This window comes from Heteronotia binoei, chromosome 15 (genome assembly GCF_032191835.1).
Source record: "Heteronotia binoei isolate CCM8104 ecotype False Entrance Well chromosome 15, APGP_CSIRO_Hbin_v1, whole genome shotgun sequence".
NCBI classification, from domain to species: Eukaryota; Metazoa; Chordata; class Lepidosauria; order Squamata; family Gekkonidae; genus Heteronotia; species Heteronotia binoei.
The window spans coordinates 44,337,675-44,362,940 of record NC_083237.1 but is presented as its reverse complement, the minus strand read 5'-3'; the positions used below and the strand labels follow the sequence as shown (position 1 = coordinate 44,362,940).

Here is a 25,266-nt window from a genome sequence, read left to right as displayed (position 1 = left end):
CAGCTGGCAGAGATCAAGTTCCCCTGGAGGAAATGGCTGCTTTGAAAGGTAGACTCTATGGCATTGTATCCTGCTGAGACCCCTCCCCAAACCCCGCCCTCTTCCAGCTCCACCCCTAAAGTCTCTAGGTATTTTCTAACACAGACCCGGCAACCCTACTCTGAATAGGTAATGTTCTGGAAACGTCCTTGTCCTCTTTCCAGAGATGCTGTTCCCTGGACTGTCCCCTCCCCTTTTTACTCTGAGCTAGTTCATGTCTATATTTCCATACCCTCCTCTTTACACACACACCCTCCGAAGCTGAAGTTCTTTTTCTAGTAAGGCCAAGCCAGGGATTTGAAGACGGTTTATGCCACAGCTCTGGAATTTGGCACAGGGCCAGAGAGGGTCAGGTGACACCTCCTCAGTGTCCCCTCTGCCGGGTCTTTAAAGGGACGGGGCCAAGTGCACTCCCCAGGGAGATCCTCGACTCCAACCGTCACAGCGAATCTACCCAGTGGTTTTCACCATGCCTGAACCAGCCAAACCCGGTAAGGGACCTCAGCATTTTCAAAGGCATCGTGGACAGAGATGCTCAGGAACTAAATCTCTTGTTTTGTAGGATATCGGGGTTGTGATGGTTTGCAGGTACAGCTGGCTTTTGCACCTGCCATAACTCTGTGCTTTGAAAAGCCATAGTCCCCAGATTCCCATTGTCCCATCTTTGGACTTGGGGTGTTTGTGCCATCTGACACAATATCAGCATTTTGGTATGACTTTGCCATCACCTTTGAACCTGTCAGCTGGTCTTTTGTTGATGACTGTTAATTTAAGATCTCAAGCAGAAGAGAGAGGCGTTTTTGCCATCTGAATGCACGTTTTGAACAAGGCGAGTTTTACATTTGTGATGTACCTCACGTGGAAATTAAAAAAAGGCTTCAAGCCTCCTAGGGTTTCTTTCAACTGGCCACAGGAACTCTTCAGAGGCAGCAGCTTGGTATCTCTTTTTCCAGAAGTTGGGAGGGAGGGCGTCAAATGGAGATAAGAGATAGGTAAAGATGTGTATGATGCGGCCACCAGTGTCAATGTTAGTGTGAAGTCTGTGTGGTGTAGTAGTTGGTCTGCTGGAGTCAGAATGAGGAACCCTAAGCTCAAATCCCCACTCTGCCATGTAGCTGTCTGGGTGACCTTGGGCCTGTCATTGTTGCTTAACCAAATCTGCTACACGGGGCCGTTTTGTGGATAAAATGGAAGGCGTAAAACCACGTCTATTGCTCTGGGCTCTTTAGAGGAAGGACAGGATAAAAACGTGATAAACAGAGCCGGTTCAAAATGTCCAAATGTGTCTTTGTCAGAGAAGAGGCACCTGCTGTGTTCTGAGGAACCGTGGAGTTCTGGAACAAGAAGTGGCATATTTGCTTTTAGGAATTTCACTCAAAATAAGAGAGAAACAGGAAAGAGAATGAACTGTTGGTGTCTCTTCTTTAGCTTGTAACCCCACTGCTGCTGAAGCCGATTTAAATCTACTGGCAGTCTTTCCCCCTCAACAGCATACCCTGCAATTTTCAGCTTCATTTGCTAACCCATGCTCTTGCAGAGGGAAAGAAGCACATTCTGTCCTAGTTTGAATTGGTTCGCCCTCAAAATCCGTCTTTTCCCTAAAGCATTTGGTGTTCTAACAGAAAGGAAGTCCAATTATGTACAATTGTACAATAATTCCACATTACCTTGGCCCTCCCCTCCTTTCTTTCTTTTCCCCATGTCATTATTTAGGTAATTATGTCCCAGTCTTCTCCAAAAGTAGCCTACAATATTATTCTCCCTTTTTTCCATCTTATCCTTACAACAACAGCCCTGTGAATAGGGTTTGCAACTAGCATTGTCAACCTCCAGGTGTTGGCTAGAGATCTCCTGCTATTACAACTGATCTCCAGGAGACTGAAATTGGCTCACTTGGAGAAAATGGCTGCTTTGGAAGGTGGACTCTATGGCAGGAAGTCCATCCCCTTCCCTCCTCAAAACCTGCCCTCCTTAGGCTTCACTCCAAAACCTCCAGATGTTTAGAAACCCTGAGTTGGCAACCCTATTGCCAACCTCCAGGTGAGGCCTGGAGATTTCTTGGTGTTCCTATAGAGATCAGCTCCCCCTGGACAACATGGCTGCTTTGGAAGGTGGACTCTATGGCATTGTACTTCGTTGAGGTCCTTCTGCACACACATCCCCTGCCCTTTCTAGGGTTCACACACACACACACAAATCCAGATATATCCCACTCCAGACTTGGCAACCCAACTTGTGAGGTAGGTTAGGCCAAGAGAGAAAGACTGGCACAAGATTACACACCAAACTGCCATAGCAGAGTAGGGAGTCATACTTGAGTCTCACAGATCCTAATCTAATATTCTAACCTTTATGGTATTATGAACATATGAAGCTGACTTCATTTGAGGAGAGCCAGTTTGGTGTAGTGGTTAAGTGTGCAGACTCTTATCTGGGAGAACTGGGTTTGATTCCCCACTTCTCCACTTGCACCTGCTGGAATGGCCTTGGGTCAGCTGTAGCTCTGGCAGAGGTTGTCCTTGAAAGGGCAGCTGCTGTGAGAGCCCTCTCCAGTCCCACCCACCTCACAGGGTGTCTGTTGTGGGGGAGGAAGGTAAAGGAGATTGTGAGCCGCTCTGAGACTCTTCGGAGTGGAGGGCGGGATATAAATCCAATATCTTCTTCTTCATCTTCTTCTGCCTTATACTGAATCAGACCTTTGGTCCATCAAAGTCAGTATTGTCTTCTCAGACTGGCAGCGGCTCTCCAGGGTCTCAAGCTGAGGTTTTTTCACACCTATTTGCCTGGACCCTTTTTTGGAGATGCCAGGGATTGAACCTGGGACCATCCGCTTACCAAGCAGATGCTCTACCACTGAGCCACCGTCCCTCCCTCTTTAGAACATAAATTTAGATTATAAAATATGCTGGGATCATGTATGTTTATGGCAGTATAATAAAAAATAACAGATAAATGGGGATAAATGCCATTTCTAATATTCTCCTCACATGGAAAGTGGCTTTAGAAATAACCAGCTGGGGCAATACTCCCTCCCTAAATCAACAGGTGGCTACATCACTTACGCTATCTAATACTTTGCTTGCTTATGTACTCCAATGTGTTGGTCATGGCTCATAAATCATCTCTTATCTGTATATAAAGCTATTTATCTGGGGACAGGCTATGGTTTAATGATAAAGCACATAGTTTACATGCCAAAGGTCCCAGGTTCAGTCCTTGATATCTCCTATTAAAGGTTTTCAGACAAAGGGACATTGGAAAAATTTCTTTCTCTGCCAGAGGCCCTGGAATCCTATGGCATCTTAAGGACTCACACATTTTAATTTCAGCATAAGGTTTTTACAGTCTAGAGCACACCTTGTCAGAGCAAACAGTATGGAAGTATACAATGCTTTGTGTGTATGTGTGTGCGTGTGGTAGTACTCCCTGATAACTGTACTTTTACGTTGAGGAGGGAAGGTCCCCTAATGTCCTGAGGGGAGAACTGGTGGAAACCAATGCAACCTTCTATATAAGTACTGAAAAACACCAACACTGGAAGTATATGGTGAGGTCCAGCACTTTGGTCTAGTTCAAGCTTCATAATTTTTTCTACCCATGACGTAAAAGTCAGGCTGTTTTTGATCTGGTGACTTGAAAGGCACACCAAAAGGTTTCTCAGCCAGTACTCCTGCTGAAACCAAGCCAGATCACACCTGTGCAGTGACATAGGGGTATGGGCAACCCTCATTCCCATGCTTGAGCCATCAAAGTGGACAGATGTTATCAGTGACAGCTAGCCTCAAACTATCTTTATTAGCCTTCATCGTTTCAGCCTGAAAATAGAAAATTAATCTGGATATATTAAGGAAATAAGAAGAGTTAGACTCAAAAGATAAAATGGAATAAGGTAATTTTTTTTAGGGGGGTCAATCTTAAGAATACTTTCCAGAGAGTAAGCACTACTGAATAGACCACTGCTGAGGATTGCCATCTTAGTTAATATTTTTGTCCCGAATCCTCCCAAGACTCTGTGTGTGTGTGTGTGTGTGAGAGAGAGAGAGAGAGAGAGAGAGAGAATAAATGGTTCCTGATTAAGTGCCAAAGATTGTGTTTGCTGTTCCCAACTGTCCTTTGTGCTATTGCAAGGGATTCTGGGATATGTTCACATCTTGGTATAGTCTACAAAATACCTTGGAAATGAATTCAGTACGTGGCTTAGCTTACTTGCCAGAGTTTGGTGCTCCGCACATCTTTGTGGTATGTGACTTTTATGCTCCTTCTTTCCTGTCACAGAACACTGTGTGCTGATCCTGAGGGCAAGAAATGTCCTCTGAGGACATATTGTGTGCCTTCCAAACCCCATGGCACAATAACTCACTGCAGAATATGGGACCTATCTCCTTTCCACATCACTTATGGAAGGATATGGGCTGGGCTTTAGGGCAATGTACTCTGCAGCTAGAGGGTGCTGGATGCCACCTGAGAACTGTGCCAAGAGGGAGGAACAGATGAGGCTGTGAGAACATGGCACCCAGCCCAAGAGCTATTGTTTTGGTGCCAGCGAGGAGGGAGAGATGGGATACAGACAGCTTTTCCATGGCTCAGTGCCAAGGTCTTAGATGCGTCACACATCACTGTCACCTGGCAGGTGCTATCCATGCAGCTTGATGGGGCAAGCAGGAAACAGGTGCAGGCCTACCAAGAAGAACAAGAGGCCAGAAAGGAAGTGATGTGTTTGTGGTGTAGCCCTCATCCTCACTTCACTCTAATTGCATTAATTCCTTGCAACCACTGCCTCTCCCTGCTTTGAGGCAGAGACTTGTTTTTTGTATGTGACTATGAAAAACATCGTATTCTCTACTGGTGTTGCAATAAATAAGGTTTTTCTGAAACCACAGGCAGAACAAATTGAAGTTTGGCTTGAGCGTTGCAGTCATCTATTGCCATGATTTATGACTTCCTATGAATTCTTAGTTCCATTTTTAAAGTCTCTGAGTCTTTTGTTCTGGACCACCTTTCCCCTTATATTTCTGCAGACTAGAGACTTTTAAAAATTAATGCTGGGAATTCAAAGAAACCAGTAAACTGCGATACTACATCATTGTGATGTTCTGATGCTATAGCCATCTAGCAAGAACCAATTTCTAAAAAAACCGCTAGCAGCACGGGGGGGTGGATAGCAGTTGCACGGATGGGTTCAGAGGTTGTCTTGGTGGTCCATTGTTGTTGGTTAGTGGCTCTTTTTGGTTGGGGGAAGTCTGTAAGCAAAGAAAGGTCTCCCTACCCTACCCTACACTAGGTCTGTGGCAGGGAAGGATCTTCATATTCCAGGAGAGGTTGTCAATCCCTGATGATTCCCTAAGAGCGGCAAACTCTAATCTGGCTTTGATTCCCCACTCCTCCACATGAAGCCAGCTGGGTGACCTTGGGCCAGTCACAGTTCTCTCAGAACTCCGTCAGTTCCACCTACCTCACAGGATGTCTGTTGTGGGGATATAAAACCTTTTCTTCTCCTCCTCGTCCTCCTTCCTCTTCCTCTTGTTTTAGCCAGGCACTGGAGGTTTTGTTCTGCTGTTTTCCCTTCCAAACTTGTCCCGCACAAGACAATTTTGAGTACCCATCTGGTTTTGCCAATCTGTCTCTTCGCTTCTCCAGGTAGAGATTGTAGGTTTAGGAATGTTTTATGTCAATCCTGCAGGCTGCAGCTGTTTGTTCTTGTTCTGAGCACTAGGGAAGATGCAATTTTATTTCTTAGGCCTTGACCACAGAGAAGGGATCCATGCAGCAGATTCTTTTTCCAGACACCCGCTGTGTGAATTATATGATGGACGTACAAATGCCACTTTATATCAGAAACAAATTGATTGCTGCACTTCCTTACATTCTTCCAGCTACCAGCCAGAACAATCTATTGGAAGTGGTTTGACAAAGCTATTGTTGCTTGGGACATAACAAAGTTTTCAGTTGTATTATAAGCAATGGGTTTTGAAAGCTGTGCAACCTGTTGGATCAGAAATAAACGGTCTTTTTCTGTTGTTGTTACATTTATCACATCTACAGGGAGAGTGCCCTACACATGGTCCTCCCATATATATATATATATATATGAACAAATGAATAGAAGGTAGAGAAAGAAGTACTTTCCTTCCCTTTTCACAATATGAGAACTTGTGGACATTCAATGAAATTGCTGAGCAGTCAGGTCAGGTTAGAACTGATAAAAGAAAGTACTTCTTCACCCAAAGGGTGATTAACACATGGAATTCACTGCCACAGGAGGTGGTAGCAGCTACAAGCATAGACAACCTCAAGAGGGGATTGGATAAGCATATGGAGCAGAGGTCCATCAGTGGATATTAGCCACAGTTTATCATTGGAACTCTCTGTCCAGGGCAGTGATGCTCTGTGTTCTTGGTGCTTGGGGGGCACAGAGGGAGGGCTTCTAGTGTTCTGGCCCCACTTGTGGACCTCCTGATGGCCCTTGGTTTTTTTGGCCACTGTGTGACACAGAGTGTTGGACTGGATGAGCCATTGGCCTGATCCATCATGGCTTCTCTTATGTTTTTATGAAGACGTCTTATATTGAATAAGACCTTCCTCCATCAAGGTCAGTTCAGTTCACTCTGACAGGCTGTGGCTCTGCAGGGTCTCAGGCAGAGGTTGTCACGGATTGAACCTGGGAACTTCTGCATGCCAAGCAGATGCTCTCCCACTGAGCAACAGCTTCTCCCCAAAATGGCCCAATCACCAGTTGGTCTGAAAGGGACTGCATTGTGCATAGTCTGCCCCTTTCTGACAAAATGGCAACTATGGTTGTCAATAGGGCTGCCAAGTTCCCAGGCCGGGCGGGGGTTCCCCCGTCCCAGAGGTTCCCAACCCACTTGCTCACATTGGGTCGGCAGGGGGAACCCTCCTCCGACGTTGCCAGTGCTATGACATCACTTGCAGTGATATCATCGTGCCAGTGACATCGTGCGCTGGCTGCTCTAGGAGCTTCCGGGAAAATTATGGTTTTCCCGGACGCTTTAGCGATTTGCGAGGCTGCAGGGGACTTGGTAACTCTAGATGTCAGGATTGCATGAAGCCCGTGCTCCTGATATAGGTGGTTAAATGTAACATCAGAAAAGGGCTTACAGTAGGACAAAGGAGTTGTTCACCGTATGCCATGGCAATTCTATTGCACTATTTTCTTTTCTTTCTTTCCCCCCCTTTCTTTTTATTTATTTAAAACACTTTAAAAAGTATATACCCTCCTTTTTTACATTTTCTTTTTTAAAATTAAACTTTTAAAAAATGATATACAACAAGTGCAGCCATCTATTCACAAAACACTTAGCCCTTTAAATCCCCCTCCCCACTGACAAAAAACTTTAATAATACGTCTACACCATTATCTCAGGATCGGATTCAGACAGGTGAAGTTCAAGCGGGAGTTACAACAACAAGGCTATATGATCAAAATAAAAAGTTGCATAATAAACTCCCTACATAGAGAATACATATCAACAAGATTTCAAAAGAGCTCAGCTTATTTATTTATTTAATTTTATTTTATTTACACCCCGCCCTCCCCACCGAAGCAGGCTTAGGGTGGCTCACAGCATAGAATGCATGAAATGCACAGAGGGAACTAACTTCCCAGAAAAGGAAGGTGAAGGGGAAAGTAGGAAAACAAACAAACAAACCAACCAAAAAACTTGTATGCACAGAAAATCTAAAATGCAATAGTAAAGGAGTGTCACTGCTTTTAGAAAGATATCAGATTATGATAAAAATTGGGTTTTTTTGGCAAAATGTCAAGGTCAGAGAGGTATGTAACAATAGGAAACCATAGCTTCATGAACGCTTCCTGGGATTTGGGTGTGTGTGCTGGAGAACTGTAGGAGGATATTTTTCCAAGTATAACATAGTCCCAAAACTGGATTCTCCAATCATTGACTGAGGGCATTCTGCAGTTCTTCCAATGTTTTGCAAAGGCCACTATTTTCTGTAAAACCTATTGCCTGCCTTCAGCCCCAACAGTTTCATTGACGACATTCTCCTTCCAAAATGGACAATTATTGTATCCACAATGAGTTACTGTAAGAGCTGTTGGGTAAGAGACTGAGAAGTCCTTAGTTTGAATGTTGCCTCTGCTGTGAACTCACAGTGTTGTGTTCACTCAGTAATATTGGAATAATACCAATACTGGCCTATCTTGTTGTGAGGATTAAAATAAAATAATGCCTGTGAAGCACTTTGAAGACTCTGAGAGGCTATATAAAATACTGGACAAGGATAGGGGAGACACAAGTTTGTATCCCTGCTCTGCCATACTTGGTGATCTTGGACTAGTAATTCTATCTCAGACTAAAGTACCTCACAAGTTTGTTGTTGTGAGGATAAAATGGAGGAGGGGAGAGCAAGGTTGTAGACCATTTTGGAGAAAAGTGTGGTGTAGATATCTCAATGAATGAATGAATGCTCCAGTAAAAACAGCTGATTATTAGGCATGGGTGGCCGGTAGTGTCTTTTGACAACCCAAGGAGAAGACAAACCAGCTGCCAGTGAGAGGAACGGAGGACAGCTGGAAGGACTCTCTCAATTCAGCCAACATTCCACCCCATCCCTTTCCCCAGTTGGTGTTGCATTTCTGAGCTGTTTTGTTTTGAGGAGACTGAAGGAAAGTATGGTTGCCTGGCGACCATTCAAGACGCTCCTTAAGCCCTTCTGAGTCCAGGTTCAGATCAGGAGGTTGCTTACTAGGACACCAACAGACCCATTTACCCTCAGTGCTAAATGAATATAAGTTCAGAAGTGTGTTGTTCCTTCAGTGATTCTTCCAGTGGTTCATCCTTCTTGACTGTCTAGTGTAAAGGGAAAACTATAGCAAATAATAGTAGGAAATCAGATTACTTGATGGTTTTTGGTATCTTTGTTACAAGTGCAAATCAACAACAACAAAATACCCTGGCAACATGACCACCACAGAACTTCATCCCTGTTGTGTGTAAACAGCCAAGAGTGATCTTGATGGACCAGTGGTCTGATTCAACATACAGCACCTTCATGCGTTCATGTGAGGTTTCTTTCCCAGGATGTGCTATGCGAATATCCTTATCTCTCTCTCTTTCCCTTTTTATGGTATGTTCTTATCTATGGGGACTTTGTGAGGCAGGTTAGGCTGAGAAGTGTATTTCCTGGTAAGTTCCAGGGAATGAGCAGAGATCCGAGTCTCCCAGGGCCAGACTTAGTGCTCAAACCAGGATGTTTGTGGTATCTTTGCCAACACCAGTTTCAAGCTTGCTTAATATAATCAAACCCCCTAGGAATCCTCAAAAAACTGGCTTTCCCAGGATCATTTCTGTGGCCACTGCAGTTAAACCAAAGCAGTGTGGGGGATGGGTGGGCTCAAATTTCACAAAAAGTCACTTCTGCCATAAAACTGTGGCTAGCAATCTTGTATAGTGTTACTCCTCTCTGAGCCCATTGATTTGAATGAGCTTATTCCAAAGCAACTCTGCATAGGATTGCACTGTGTACAGCAGAAGAGAAAAGCCAGCTGGTTTTTCTCTACCAGCCTGATGATCTCCTTATTAGGGGGATTGGGAAATCTGCATGCATTGTATTATATCACTTTCACAAACAACTTGTTGGAAATTCTGGAAGATATTTTAATGCTGATGGGCTGGATCCACACTACATTTTTCAATGACAGAACAGAACTTTCCTGCCACCCACTGTAGTCCAGTGATCTCCCTGAATTGTGCTCCCGGGGGATAAGGGACCCTAAGGAATGATATGAGGGGAGTCTGCAGTGAGAACAGGAAATCCATGTGAATTTCCAATTTAGTCTTGATCTAACCCAGTCTTTCTGGGCTTGATTCAAAGGAGGCAGTAACAAGCATAAAAACTATGGTATGTAAACCCTGGGCAAGCTAACACCTGCCCTAGTGCTGTGCACAGACTACTTTTACCCTCCTGCCCCTTCCCATGGGATGCCTTATTCCTATTCACCTGCTTACCAATGAGATTTATCACCTGCATTTCTATCAGAAAGCAGGGTACAGTGCAGCATTAGAATTAAACGGGCATTTTAATACAAAGGGCAAAACCACACCAATGGGCATCCTTACATTCCAATACTAAACAGAGTTAGTTACCTGGGCATAAGAGGGTATAACCTTCCTGAGCTCCACACCATGACCCCACTGGTCCTGCCCCTGAGTGGCTGTGCCTTGGGCTGGTCTCTATCCCTCAGTGGGATAAACTCTTCTTCCCACATGCATGCCAGCTCTGGTTGGTGAAATTCTTGGAGATTTGAGGGTGATGCCTGAAGACAGTGAGGTCTGGGAGGAGCTGAGTGGGAATGTGCTGCCTAGAGGCTGCCTTGCCTTCCAAAGCTCCCATTTCCTCTGGAGAGCCAATCTCTGTAGTCTGCAGATCGGTTGTAATTCCAGGAGAATTTAGGGTTGCCGGCTGTGTTCCCTCTAAGCTGCAGAGTCTTGTGAGCAAAAATTCTACTTCATGAGCTACTGGCATTAAAGTTGTGCTACCGCATAAATTATTGTGCTCAGGGATCAATTTGCCTAAACTAAGACAAAAATGTGTGAGCTGGAGGCTAAAAATCTGTGAGCTAGCTCACACTCTCAGCTTAGAGGGAACACTGGTTGCTGGGTCTTTATTGGAAAATACCTGGTGACTTTAGGGGTGGATCCAGGAGAAGATGGGGTTTGGGGAGGGAAGGGAAGGGGCCTCAGAATGGTACAGTGCCACAGAGTTCATCTTTCAAAGCAGCCATTTTCTCCAGGAGAGCTGATCTCTGTCAGCTGGAGATCTGTTGTAAAAGCAGGAGATCTCCAGGTCCCATCTGGAGGCTGGTAACCCTAGGAGAACTCCAAACCCCACCTGGAGGCTGGTAACTCTTCTCAAGAGCTGGCTGCCCTATAGTCGCACTATGAACGCCCCCCCCCCTTGGTTTCCGCCCACTCTGTTCCTCCGACAGCACTTTGGAAAGTGAATGCAGGATGGGTGGGGAGGAAGTCCTGTTTCTGCAGGAGGGAGTGCTGTGTTCTGTCAAGAGAAAAGATGATCGGATTCAACTGAGAGGTTGTCTTGATGGTGCAGTTCCCTTGCCTAGCACCTGGTTCCATTTGTCAGCATGTTAGCACCAATAGTCCCTCTAAGCTGTAGAGTCTTGCGAGCAAAAATCCTACTTCATGAACTACTGGCATTAAAGTTATGAGATGCTGCATAAATTAGTTTGCTCTGGGGCCGTTTTTCCTGAGCTAAGACAAAAATGTGTGAACCGGAGGCTAACAAACTGTAAGCTAGCTCACACTAACAGCTTAGAGGGAACACTGGTTAGCACCATCCTTTTTGGCTTAGCCTTTTTGGCTAAGCCTTTTGCCGATATGCAGTTTCCCACCTCTGTCCCAGCAATTTTCACAGGCTTCGGTTTTATTGGAGCTGCCGGTTATCCTTATTAGCTATGTATTGTTTCTAGCGCACTGTAAGCTGCCTCCAGTGCTATCCTGTGGCATTCAGTGGAAGCATCTCAAATCTGTAGTTATTATTTGAACATTATATTATATATCAGCATCCTGATCATCACCCCCACCTTTGGAAATCTGCCAGGGCAGGCTCGTAAGCAAACAAAGCCTGCCATTTCTCTGGACTTTGGATTCTCTAGATATTTTGGACCGTCTCCAGACTGCTTTGTAAAACATGACAGTGCTGCATTGTAGGAGTGACTGAGGATGGTTGGTGTGCCCCAGGGATTCACTTGTCAGTTTGGGAATGCAGACTGCAATGCGTGCACAGTGTTGCCAGGTTCGGGTTGGGAAATGCATGGAAATGCATGGTTTCGTTGGTGCTACCAGTTATTGGCAGCCAGGGGAGGGTGGAGTTTGAGGAGGGGAGGAAACTCAGCAGGGATATGATATCATCAAGACTGCCCTCAGAAGTTTCAATTCTCTTGAAGTAAACTGATCTTAGTCTAGAGGTCAGTTGTAACCAATGCTCCCTCTGTGGAGTCTTGCGAGCCAAAATTCTGCTTTGTGAGCTACTGGCATTCAAGTTGTGAGTTACTGCAAAAATTAGTTTGCTCTGGGGCCATCCTTCCTGAGCTAAGACAAAAATGTGTGAACTGGAGGCTAAAAAACTGTGAGCTAGCTCACACTAACTCAGCTTAGAGAAAACACTGGTTGTAAGTCCAAGATAACTCCAGACTCCAACTGGAGTTTGGCAGCCCTAATGTGTGCCGTGGTGGGGCGTGCTTCCCCGAAAAATGTTGGAGTATAGGATTGGTGCATTTGTATGTATCAAAGCAAAGGTTGTTGTGGTACTGACACATGTGCAAACTGTGGGCACAATCCACCATTTTAAAAAGCCCCTTCTAATTTCAGAGGAGAGTGTGACATGGCAGTACAGTGGCCTAGATTTTCTAGGTATTGTGTATGCTGGAGTATATGGTTTCTGTTAGCTGTGTGTCTCATCATATTGAACCGTGTATATGAATGGCTGGACATAGTGAAGATATTATTTAGAGGAGGGCCAGTGGTAGAGCATCTGCTTAGCATACAGAAGGTCCTGGATTGAATCCTCTGCATCTCTAGTTAAAGGGACCAGGTAGCAGATGATGTGAAAGACCTCTGCCTCGTGTTGCCAGCTTCCAGGTGGTAGCTGGAGATCTCCCACTATTACAACTGATCTCCAGGTGACAGAGATCAGTTCACCTGGAGAAAATGGTCACTTTGGAATGTGGAACCCATGTGTTATACCCCATTGAAGTCCCTCCCGTCCCCAAACCCCACCCTTCTCAGTCTCTGAGAGCCAGTTTGGTGTAGTGGTTAAGTGTGCAGACTCTTCTCTGGGAGAACTGGGTTTGATTCCCCACTCCTCCACTTGCACCTGCTGGAATGGCCTTGGGTCAGCCATAGCTTTCATAGGAGTTGTCTTTGAAAGGGCAGCTGCTGTAAGAGCTCTCTCAGCCCCACCTACCTCACAGGATATCTGTTGTGGGGGGGGGGGTAAAGGAGGGGAGGTAAAGGAGATTGTGACCGCTCGGAGACTCTGAGATTCAGAGTATAGCGCGGGATATAAATCCAATATCTTCTTCTTCTCTGGGTATTTCCCAACCTGCAGCTGGGAACTTTACCTCTGCTTGAGACTCTGGAGAACCTTTGCCACTCTGAAGAGCAGGATGTTTTTCGTAGCAGGAACGTCTTTGTGTATTAGGTCACACCTCTCTTATGTAGCCAATCCTCCAAGAGTTTACAGGACTCTTATTACAGGGCCTACTGTAAGCTCTCGGAGGATTGGCTACAACAAGGGGGTGTGGCCTAATATGCAAAGGAGTTCCTGCTACAAAAAAGGCCTGCTGAGGTGACAATACTGACCTGGATGGATCAAGGGTCTGATTCAATGTAAGGCAGCTTCATATGAACTTGTCGCAAGAGCTGGTTTCTTGCACTGCATAGACAGGAGGCTGCTTCAGGAATAAAGTCCACACAAGGCTTATTGCTTTAGAAAGGAATGTTTGCTGTTTGCTGTTTACTGTTACTGCAGTCCATACTGTGATAAATCTTGCCCTCATGAAGGTCAGGGAGCAGTGTTGACAACCCTGGGAGCTTTTAGGGATGGACAGCGTTATGTGACATCACTCCCAGTTGCATAACTAGAAGTGATATCATGGTAACACTCTAGCAGTCCCCTCTAAATTCTATGGCAGGGGTGGCCAAACTGTAGCTCAGAAGCCACATGTGGCTCTTTCTCACATATTATGTGGCTCTTGAAGCCCCCACCACCCCATCAGCCGGCTTGGAGAAGGTATTTCCCTCTTTAAATCACTTCTTCAAGCCAAGCCAGCCAGCAGCTTGAAGAATGGATTTAAAATTGCTTTTTTTCTATCTCCCTCCATCTATTTGCCTTCCTTCCAGTTCTCAATCATCTGACGTTCATGCCTTGCAGCTCTCAAAATGTCTGATGTTTATTCTATGTGGCTCTTACATTAAGCAAGTTTGGCCACCCCTCTTCTATGGTGTGAATCTGGGTGAATTGTTAAAGCATTGCAGGCTACACCCCCTGACATCACCATTGATTCACACAGGGCTCTTTTTTTTGCAGAAAAAGCCCAGCAGGAACTCATTTGCATATTAGACCACACTCCTGACACCAAGTCAGGTGGAATTGTGTTCCTGCATATTCCTGCTTTTAAAAATGCCCTTATGAGATCAACCTCCCTCCCCTATACTGCTGCTGCACTGGGCAGCATTGGGGGACCAGGGGACGGTCAGTCTCCTGCTATAGTGGGACCTGTTCTCCCCATCAGGGAGACAGGAAGGGAGGCATGAAAGGAGTCAATGAATGAAATCTGAGTAAATGAGTGAAAAACAATAGAAGAGACAAGAGGAATGATACAGAAGAATCAGTATCCTCTCTATTGCCCTTTTTGGAGTACTAGTGTGTTTAGTGCAAAGACACTTCTGTGTTTCATGTGTATATGCCTTGAGAAGGTTATTGGACCTTGGTGTGCCATTCTTAGACATGAGTGCTTATTCTCTTTGTATTTGTATGTTTTGTCCATGTAGAATCATAGAGGTTCGCCGTCTTGTCTACTTGATGCCTAAAAAAGTAAGGGTACAATGTATGGGTCCTGATGTGTGCATGCCATGTACCATCTGGATTCACTGATATTGGATGGCATAGTATCATATTTTGGAATATTCAGCTGGCGTTTCCCTGGTCTGTTCCACACAGTAGCGGTTCTCTTGTGTTTCCCTAATGTTGCTGTGGCTGTTGATGAAGCACAGCAGATATAGGGCTTCCACATAGCATGTTTCCCCACCTTTTCTTCACCCCAGTTGTCACAGCTATTTTCCTTCTGTTCTGGTAGGGGAGGCGGGGGGAATGACCCCCCCCAATAACTGGACATTGATTTACCAATATGCCATTATCTTTGTATATCAATTACTGAATTTTAAAAACCCTCAACATTTCCTGGTGGTAGGGGTGGGGGATGGGAATTTGGGAAATGGCCACAATGTGAACTGGGGAACTGGCACACTCAGCAGCTATCCTAGCTCTGTTACAGTCTGTTCCAAAATGTTACAGCAAAGCCAGTTTGGAAAAGGTTACAGAAAGTAAGAAAAAACCCAGGAGTAACATGAAAATACCACAAAGCCATCTTGGGTCAAACAAGACATACGAAAGTGACCCCTATATACATATGTGTGATGTTATAGGCAGGCCTTATGTTGTTTCTGTTTGGAGTGTGTTTTGGAGAAGGAGAGCAATAAAAATCTTGCTGCTGATAGACCCTTTATCGTGAAGCGTGTATGATATTTTATTCGCCTGGATCTTTGTGGGTCATGTCTCGTGCATTGTGTATGTTTTCATACATACACTGAAACTGCCTAATGCATTTCAGCTGCCTGAGACAGTTAATGCTGGTGAAAACAATAAATTTAAACCAGCTTTCAAATGAATATCCCACAAGCTACCACTTGAGGCCGGCTGCCTCACCTTTCAGGGTCTGCCGAACTTCTTCCAGGGGGCATTGATTTAGCGCTGTCCACCTGTGGGTCCTTCAGTTCCTCCTGATTGCCTGCTTGACCTTTCATGGACTCCATCTCACATTGCCTTTTCGGGGACCCTGTGTCCTATTAGGGACACAGAGGGAACAGGCCTCCGTGCTCCAAGGAAACAGGCAGGGCCAAGAAGCGTTTATAATTAGCTGCCTGGCTTTGGCCCATTTTGCTCATCCCCTGAGGTAACTCAACTCCCCATGCCCAGAGCAGAATCCCCTGGGATCAGCACTTTAGGCAAACTGGGCCTCTCAGTTTACCACATTCTGCTTCTGCCTGAGATGTTCACTGTTCCTAGGCTGAAGCTCCACAAACAGTATTTCTGTGGGTGAGAGAAATACCCCTCGGGTACAGAAATGTCCTATGGGGTGTAGGTGCAGAGGAGAAATATATTCAAACAAAGCTGAACTAAGAAACAGTTCTAAACTGTACCCAAGTTATACATACAATTTACATGTAAAATGTGTTGTGAGCACATAACATCTATTCTGCTATGCACTGTACTTATGCATATCTAAAAATATACAAGGTTCACAGTGTAGAAACCACAGAATTATAAATACGCACTGTGAATAGACTGCAGTGTTTCTTGTATTGATTTCAAAATAAACTCTTAAACATTATTTTATGTGCATGTCCTTATGAACAGTTCTGTGCACCTATAACAAACGATTCTATACAATATTACAAACATACAAAAACTTCACAATGTGCCACCAAATAATCCCGCATCGCTGGCAATGTAAACTCAACATATGTTAAACTGATGTTCCTGGTGGCTAAAGGATAAATAGAACCCCTTGATGAGGAAAACCAATTCATACTGCAGTGTGCATGCATGTAAGACAGGTGTATATTTATCAAATGGGCAGTTAAAAAATAAAACTAGGTCTTGGTTTTATTTACTGCTCTCTAGCCTGGTATATGTGAAATAAAAAGACGAGAATGCCTCCAACCATGTGTAGAATTATGTTCCCTGATGATATTCCAGAGTAGTCTTCCTGGCTATTTAAATCTGCCTGCGGGAGGGGTGTGCTGGCAGCCTGGGTCTGTGAGGTAGTTAACACCTCCTTGAGAGACAGAATGGTTGCCCCAGTTTAGAAACAGGTTGTGGTATGTGTCCACTTCTAAAGAAGCCTACCCCAGACCCAGGAAATATCAGTAACTGTTGACTTGTCTCAAATGTTCCATTCTTGAGCAAAGTGTTTGAATGGGTGGTGTTTGGTGGATGACCTGTGCTGAGAGATGGCCAGAAGGAGTTGATTTTTCTGGTCATCTCAGCAACTTTTTATATTATGATGTTGTCAAGGGTTCTGTCATGTTGTCAAGGGCTGCCAAAGCCCTGGTCAGGTTGGGGGATTCCCCCACCTGAGTTCCCATTGCCTGCTGCTACTTAAAGTGGCAGGGGGGGATATTACAAATTAAAATAAATTTAAAAAATTAAATCACTGGCATCGCCATCACAATGATATAATTTCCAGGGATCGATCATGCTGGGTGAGTTCATCTGGAGATTTGGGCTGGGTTGTCACTGTAAGCCAATGACACTGAGCCTTATCTGGGGCTTCCAACCAACCTCAGGGAGGCTGTAGAAACTTTGAACCGATGCCTGGGAGAAGTTTTGGACTAGGTGTGGGCTAATAAATTTAGTCTTGACAGATGGAAGCATTCCTGGAAGAGCGCTCTTGGAAGGATTTAAGGTGTCACCCACTCTGGATGGGGTTACACTCCTCTTGAATGAATAGGTCCATAATCTTGAGGTGATTTTGCCCCCAAATAAGCAGATGTGGCCATGAAAGCCATTAGCCAGCTGTGGCCTTTCCTGGGTCCAAAGATTGGACCACTGTGGTGAATGCCCTGGTTACATCTAGATTAGATTACTGTAATGCGCTCTACATCCGGCTTCCCTTCAAAAATGTTTGGAAACTTCAACTGGTGAATTCTGTGTCCAGGATGCTGACTTGAGTGTGTCATAGGGACTATATAACTTCAGTCATGCTCTATCTACACTGGATCTCAATGTGTGTTGGTGTTCACCTTTGAAGCCCGATTGGGACAAACATATCTGAAGGACCTCCTGCACCCTTATGAACCTACCCAACCAGTGTGATCATCTTCTAAGGCCCTCCTTTGCATGCCTTGCCTTCTGAGATGAGACAGATCCTAGGGAGGGTGAGGGATATGGTGTGTGTGGGGAGTGTTGCCCACACAATGATGTCACTTCTGGGTAGTTGCTGATGGCAGTAGCTCTATAGTCGCCAGAAACTCTATAGTCGCTTAAGAGTATTCCCTGGAAGTTATATTATTGTGATGGTGACGCAGACCAATTCCCCACTAGCCTTATACCGCTCTCACTCTCCTCTTCTCCTCAGGGCTTCTGACGGATTTCACAGTATTTGCTCTGGGGCTGCAACTCGCTCTGCCTCTTTCACACAGCAAACAAGATCCTCTAAAACCCAGTTTCTGTTTGCCGTGTAAAAAAGGTGAAGTGAGTTGCAGCCCCAGGGCAGATAGTGTGAAATCTGATAGAAGCCCTGGGGAGAAGAAGAGCGTTGGAGTGGCATAAGGCTAGTGGGGAATCAATTGCAATGTTTTTGTATGTGTATTTTAGCTCTGGTTATAATTGTTTTAATGATGCAGGGATTTTTTGTTGGTTTCAAGATGTGATTTTTAAAAAATAATGTATGTTTTTTAAAAATTCGTTAACCACCTTGGTGGTTCTTCTGAGGGCAGAAAGGCAAGGTATAAATGTTGTAAAATGGATAAATACATTGAGGAGCTGGATCCTGTGTTGTCCATGGCTTCTTCCAACTAAGGAAAACCCCCCTTTTAAAGTAAGAGATAATAACTTACTTTGCTTTTGTAAAGCTTTTAGGGTGGAATTTTAGGTTTTTAGTCTTTGTTCAACCCCCTTTACACAGAGATATAGTGGTTGTATGGTTATAAATGAATTCTTAGACAGAAAATGAGAGAGCTGGATTCAAATTTCAGCCAGGAGTCCGGAACCAATGTTCCCTCTAAAACAGGAGTGGCCAAACTGTGGCTCAGGAACCACATGTGGCTCCTTCACACGTATTGTGTGGCTCCTGAAGCCCCCACTGCCCCATCAGCCAGCTTGGAGAAGGCATTTGTTTCTTTAAATCACTTCTCCAAGCCATGCCAGCCAACAGCTTGGAAATGCATTTAAAGTTGCTTTCTTTCCACCTTCCTCTCTCCCTTCCCCCTCCCTCCATCTATTTTCCTTCCTTCCTTCCTTCCTTCCTTCCTTCCTTCCTTCCTTCCTTCCTTCCTTCCTTCCTTCCTTCCTTCCTTCCTTCCTTCCTTCCTTCTTTTGGCCCTCAAACATCTGTTGTTCATGCCTTGCAGCTCTCAAACATCTGACATTTATTCTATGTGGCTTTTACTTTAAGCAAGTTTGGCCACCCCTGCTCTAAGCTGTGTGAGCAAAAATTGAATGTAGTGAGCTTCTGGCATTAAAGCTGTGAGTGAGTGATTTGGCTACTGCATAAATTAGTTTCCCCCTGTGTCAGCTGGAGGAAACACTGGCATGGACCAAAAGAAGTGCTTTTGAATGGGTCAGAATCCCCATACACACTTCCTGTTTTCTGTGTAGGAGCTGTTCTGTTGTGGTGAGAGCCCTAGAATCATGTTGGCCTAGTGTTGCTAATTTCAGGTTGAGAAATTCCTGGAGATTTAGGAGCAGGGCTGGGGAGGGTGGAGTTTGGGGAGGGGGGGAGCTCAGCAGGGATACAAGCTATTTCAAAACAATTCTTCATCACCACAGCCTGGGTCCATTTGGGACATGAGCCGTGCCTAGAGCAGTGTGGAAATCGGGTTCTATTTTTCAGCTGTGTAACTGATGAAGAATTGTTTTGAAATGTCTTGTATATCTGGGAAGGACACATTGGCTGTAGAAATTTCTCTGGAACATTCTCTGCCTTCTCTTTGGACTTTTGGAGGTCTTTTGTACACTGTTATATGGAGGAGTACAGAGGAGTCTCCTGTCGGATTTATGATTACTATTGAAGACTGTGTTTTGAATTGTAATGTCTATTTCTTATTACTTGTTTCTGAACTGTGACCACCAATTCTATCTTATTATCTGTAGTTACTATGATTATGCTTCAATAGACTGATGCGGGGCTTTTTTTGAGCAGGAACGCACAGGAATGCAGTTCCGGCTGGCTTGGCATCAGGGAGTGTGGCCTAATATGCAGATGAATTCATGCTGGGGCTTTTTCTACAGAAAAGCCCTATGTGAAACAGTGGTGACATCAGGGGGTGTGGCCTAATATGCAGATGAGTTCCTGCTGGGCTTTTTAAACCAAAAAAGCCATGGACTGACGTCTACTAGTAACGTGGAAATTTATGAATTTTTTGATGGTCTACTCTTGTGTTTTCTATCTTTATATATTTCACATGCTTGGAGTCCCTATTGTTTGTTGTAAGGAGGATGTCAACTCTGGTGACTGGCCCAAAATAACCCAGTGACCTTCCATGGCAGAGTCAGAATCCAAACCTGGGTCATCCAGGTCCAACATTTGTGACAGTAGTGATCAGCCACATAAAGAGGTGGTGAGCTCCCCCTCACTGGCAATCTTTAAGCAGTGGCTGGACAAGCACTTGTCAAGGATGCTCTAACTGTGCCTCAAGAGCCACATGTGGCTTTTTCACACATATCATGCAGCTCTCAAAGCCCCTACTGTCCTATCAGCTGGCTTGGAGAAGGCATTTGTTTCTTTAAATCACTTCTCCAAGCCAAGCCAGCTGCATTTAAAGTTGCTTTCTTTCCACCTCTCCCCATCTCTTTGCCTTCCTTCCTTCCTTCCTTCCTTCCTTCCTTCCTTCCTTCCTTCCTTCCTTCCTTCCTTCCTTCCTTCCTTCCTTCCTTCCTTCCTTCCTTCCTTCCTTCCTTCCTTCCTTCCTTCCTCTGACATTAATGTCTCGCGACCCTCAAATATCTAACATTTATTCTATGGGGTTCTTACATTGTTAGTTTGGCCACCCCTGCTCTAGGCTAATCCTGCATCCAGAGGTGGGTTGGACTAGATGGCCTGTAGGGCCCCTTCCAACTCTGTGATTCTATAATCCAGGCCAGGGGAGATCGGAGAGCAAGGCCCCCAGCAATCTGGAATAAGAAATGAGGCTGCTGTCTCCTTTCTAAGAATTGATTCTCCAAGAATCAGCTACAGCAAGAAGTCGAGTGCTTCTTTGTTGGTCCAGGAAGAAGCCCAAAGCCATTTCCCCTTCACACTCCCGTCTCCCGCTGGGAGCAATGTGAAGCATCCCGGGGGCAAGTTGAGCCCTGCAGGTTCTGGCGAAATCCAGATGACAGCTGGACCCCTCTGTCGCTCATCTCCCTGCTCTGTTGACGGTAGCCCAGGAGGCTGGGTTATTATTGATTACGACCAGTGATGGCTCAGCACTTTGCACCTGGCTATATTAGGGGGGATCAGACAGTCTGGAAGCTCGATTGGGAGGCAGGGAGTGCACGGTCAGCACATAGTGGGGATGGAAGCAGGAGGGCGTCATGCAACAGTGCTTACTTTCTGAAATGAGAAGTGCTGGAGCTTAAGCTTGCCTGGGTCTCCTTCCCAGATCACATTTATTTATTTATATCCAGCCTTTTGCCCACAGTGGTATTCCCTACGGTTCCCAGGCAGTCTCCCATCCAGGTACCAGCCACATACGGGGCTTTAAAATGACTGTGGGGCTTTAAAATGACTGCTGCCGTGTGTTGGGATGGTTTGTGCTGGGCTGCCAGGTCCTCCACCACTGGCAGGGGATGGAGAGTTAGGGTTGCCAGATCCAAGCCTGGAAACTCCTGGAGGTTTAGGGATGGAGCCTGGGGAAGACAGGGACCTCAGTGGGGTACAATGCCATAGAGTCCACCCTCCAAAGCAGCCATTTTCTCCAAGGGAACTGATCTCTGTAGTCTAGAGATGAGCTGTAATTCAAGGGGATCCCCAGGTTCCACCTGGAGGCTGGCATTCCTATGTGATGAAATGGCAAAGGTGCTCTGTGCATGCCCAAAGGCAGACTGTGAATGTTTTGGACAACAATATTGCCATGATTGGGGAGGTTAGGGTTGTCAGGTCTTACCTGGTTGCCAGCGGGGGGCTCTGGTCCTGTCCTTGAGAGACTTCTTCGCTTGTGTGAAGCAATGACTTCACCCAGAAGTCACATTATTGTGCTGGGCACATCGTGTGGGGCCCAAGGGACACTCTGTCGTTTGGGGAAAACTCTATGATCATCATAGAGTTTTACCCAGATGCTAGGAAAAGAAAGGTCCCCTGCACAAGCACCAATCGTTTCCGACTCTGGGGTGACGTTGCTTTCACAATGTTTTTATGACAGACTTTTATGGGGTGGTTTGCCATTGCCTTCCCCAGTCTTTTACACTTTCCCCCCAGTAAGCTGGGTACTAATTTTACTGATCTCGGAAGGATGGAAGGCTGAGTCACCCTTGGGCTGGCTACCTGAACCAGCTTTCGCTGGGATAGAAGTCAGGTCGTGAGCAGAGAGTTCAGATCTGCAGTACTGCTGCTTTACCACTCTGCGCCACGGGGCTAGAGTGCCCCCCATATGACAGCATCAATTCCAGGTGACAACATCACGCCGGACACATTGGGCACACCGGCACTCCTCAGGGGCACGGCTCCCCCCACTGGCCAGTTCCATGGCAGCAGGTTGGAGGCCCCAAAACTGGGGAGATGGTGGGAGAATGAGAGCCCCAGGGGAGGTGCAAAATAGCAGCCATTTGCTTCCTATAGTAGGCCAAGATGGTATATATCTTTTGAAATCTGGAAAATAATAGCCTAATCAGCAGAATGACATAACTCTTGTCCATTGACCTTAATGGTCCTAAAAGGACCATTATGATGGCACTGTGCATGTAGTGACGTGAAAGCTACAAGTGACATTTGATGTTTGAGCACCATAGGCACTTGTGGTTAGGCTGAAGCTGAGTTCCCTATGGGAAGTCCATTCCAAATGCTATGAGGCCCTGATTTGGATCAGGCCCATGGTGTGTGGGGGGAAGGATTTGAGCCTTTCCCTCTTTTCCCCAACCCAAAATGCCTGGAGGGAGGTTACCTCATGAGGGGAGGGGCTGCATGTCAAGTATGCGGTTATCTTGCTCTCAAAAGGATGTACACAGACTCCTGGTTTTAAAAATATGACAGTTTTTTTTAAATCATCAGCATCATGGAAATATATCTTCTGAGTAAATTCAGTGTGGATCAGAGGGAGTACCTATCCTATTAACTAAAGTTAATCGTTCCAGTTTATGCTGATTTGGGGTTAAAGAACCTTAATAGGGAACATGGCAAAGCTGTTCTGAGACCCAAACTAGATGCTACAGGTGACATGAGAGGGAACATAGCACATGGGTGCTCACCTCAGCTTGCCATAACGTGTATGAACTGTGGAACATACCATAAAAATGCTCTATTGCTCTGTTTGGCTCTGAAGCCCTGGCGGGGGGGGATCTTCCAGTTTCCCTCCCATGCCGATTTTGCCAGCAAGGACATGTGGAGCCAAAGAAAGAGTCAAACCGCCTCCTCTACATCTGTTTTATTGGCAAAAATGGTATAGGAGAGAAACTGGAAGCCCCTCCTCCATACTTGGAGCAGTCTGGAGCCAAATGGGGCAAAGGAGCAGGGCTTTTTTTGAGCAGGAAGTCAGGAACGCAGTTCCGGCTGGCTTGGTATCAGGGATGTGGCCTAATATTCAAATGAGTTCCTGCTGGGCTTTTTCTACCAAAAAAAAGCCCTGCAGAAGAGTTGTCAAGGTAAGTCCACCAGGTCTCTCAATGTGGCAAGAGGTAACTTGCCGGCAACCCTTACTTCCCACCCCTGTTCCATCAGCTAGTGGAAGAAAAATGAATGAAAAAGATTGCTGACAAAATGGTGCCACTTCCATGGAAAATCCAGAAGTGATATCACACTACTCTAGGAATTTATGGGAAGCTCTATGGTTTTTCCATAAGAGTTTCAGGCAATTCCTAGAGCAGTGTGTCATCACTTCTGAGTTTTCCCTGAAGTGATGTCATTCCAATGGTGCACTGCATGCCCCCACCTCCTGTCTCTCACATATACCAGTCATTGGCTGGCAACCCTGCCCCATTCATATGTGGCATGACAGCAAGTCAGGTCGGGCATCTATGTGTAACTTTTGTCACACATAACATTGAGTTGGCTCTCAGAATCAGTACCCTCTGGGTTGAGCTCTTTCCAGCATATTTGCTGCAATTGAAATCTTTGCACCAAACGGAGGTCATTCTACAAAACCCTGAAGACTATTCCAGTTAATGAATAGGGTTTTTAAAATATTTCTGTCCTGTCCATTTGCATAGTATTCAGGCTAGCTAATGGATAGCAAAATCATTACAATCATATAAAATTAAGTTCACAGTAAAAGTTTTCCAGTATTATTTCCCTCCTCATTTCTCAAAAGCTTTTGACTGTTGATAGATCTTTGCTTGCGAATGATTGGACTGTGCAGAAAGTGGGCCCATTTGTCTCTGCACTGGCTAAGATGAGCTGAGGGTGGATTTTGTCAATTCTCATTTTTCTTGATTGTCATCTTGATCAATGTGAGACTACCAGATGCTTTCTGTCATGAGGAGTTGCTCAAGGTTGATTTAAGGTACTCTTATTCCATTTTTATGTTTTTTCTTGTAATCACTACTGGAAATTTGTGCATTTAAAAAAATGATATGGTAATTGTAGTGTTTATACTTTTAAACATCTGTTAGTTCTAGTAATGCCCGAGGACCAAAATCAGTTATAACATGCACAAAGGCATTCTCTTTTTTACTTTATTTGCCTTGGGTCTGAGACCAAACCAGAGGAGACGCTGTAAGAACCACCATCCAATCTTCCTAGCGGTTCCCAAAAGGAAATGGCAACTGTGGGGAATCCTTGATTCAGATCAGGGTTGCATCATTTTAACACTTTTGATGCCTACCACCTCTGTGGTTTTGGCAAAACCGACCCATCATGGACTATTTTTAACAGGTTTTTTTTTTTTTTTAATATTGTGGTGATTTTCATTGAAAACTGAGTTGAAGAGGACTCCAAAGTGGCAGTATGGAAACATTCCAGATAGAGTGATAGTCAGATAGAGAGCCAGTTTTGTGTAGGGGTTAAGTGAGCAGACACTTATCTGGGAGAACCTTATTTGATTCCCCACTCCTCCACATGAAACTTCTGGAGTGACTTTGGGCCAGCCATAACTCTGTCACAGCTGTTCTACTCAAGAGCAGTTCTTGGAGAGCTCTTTCAGCCCCACCTACCTCACAGGGTGTCTGTTGTGGGGAGGCGAAGGGAAAGGAGATTGTAAGACTGTGACTCCAAGTGAAGGGTAGGGTATAAATTCAATCTCTTCTTCTTCTGATAGACAGATAAATGGCAGGCAGGCAGGCAGGCAGGCAGGCAGGCAGGCAGGCAGGCAGGCAGGCAGACAGACAGACAGACAGACAGACAGACAGACAGACAGACAGACAGACAGATAGATAGATAGATAGATAGATAGATAGATAGATAGATAGATAGATAGATAGATAGATAGATAGATAGATAGATAGATAGATAGATAGATAGATTTTAAAAGCCGTGATTGTCAGTCTCTTCCCTTCTGAGGTTAATAATGACCCGGAGTGATGGTGGTAGTTTTG

General features: G+C 45.2%; 1 long non-coding RNA gene across 1 annotated transcript in view; it reads left to right on the top strand.

The window, feature by feature from the left end:
* The first annotated feature begins 333 nt into the window (after positions 1-333).
* The window catches only part of LOC132583868 (uncharacterized), a 43,805-nt gene continuing 18,872 nt past the window's right edge, over positions 334-25,266 (top strand). The window contains exon 1 of the long non-coding RNA XR_009556225.1: positions 334-530. This is a non-coding gene — a long non-coding RNA (uncharacterized LOC132583868). The remainder of the gene's footprint in view (positions 531-25,266) is intronic.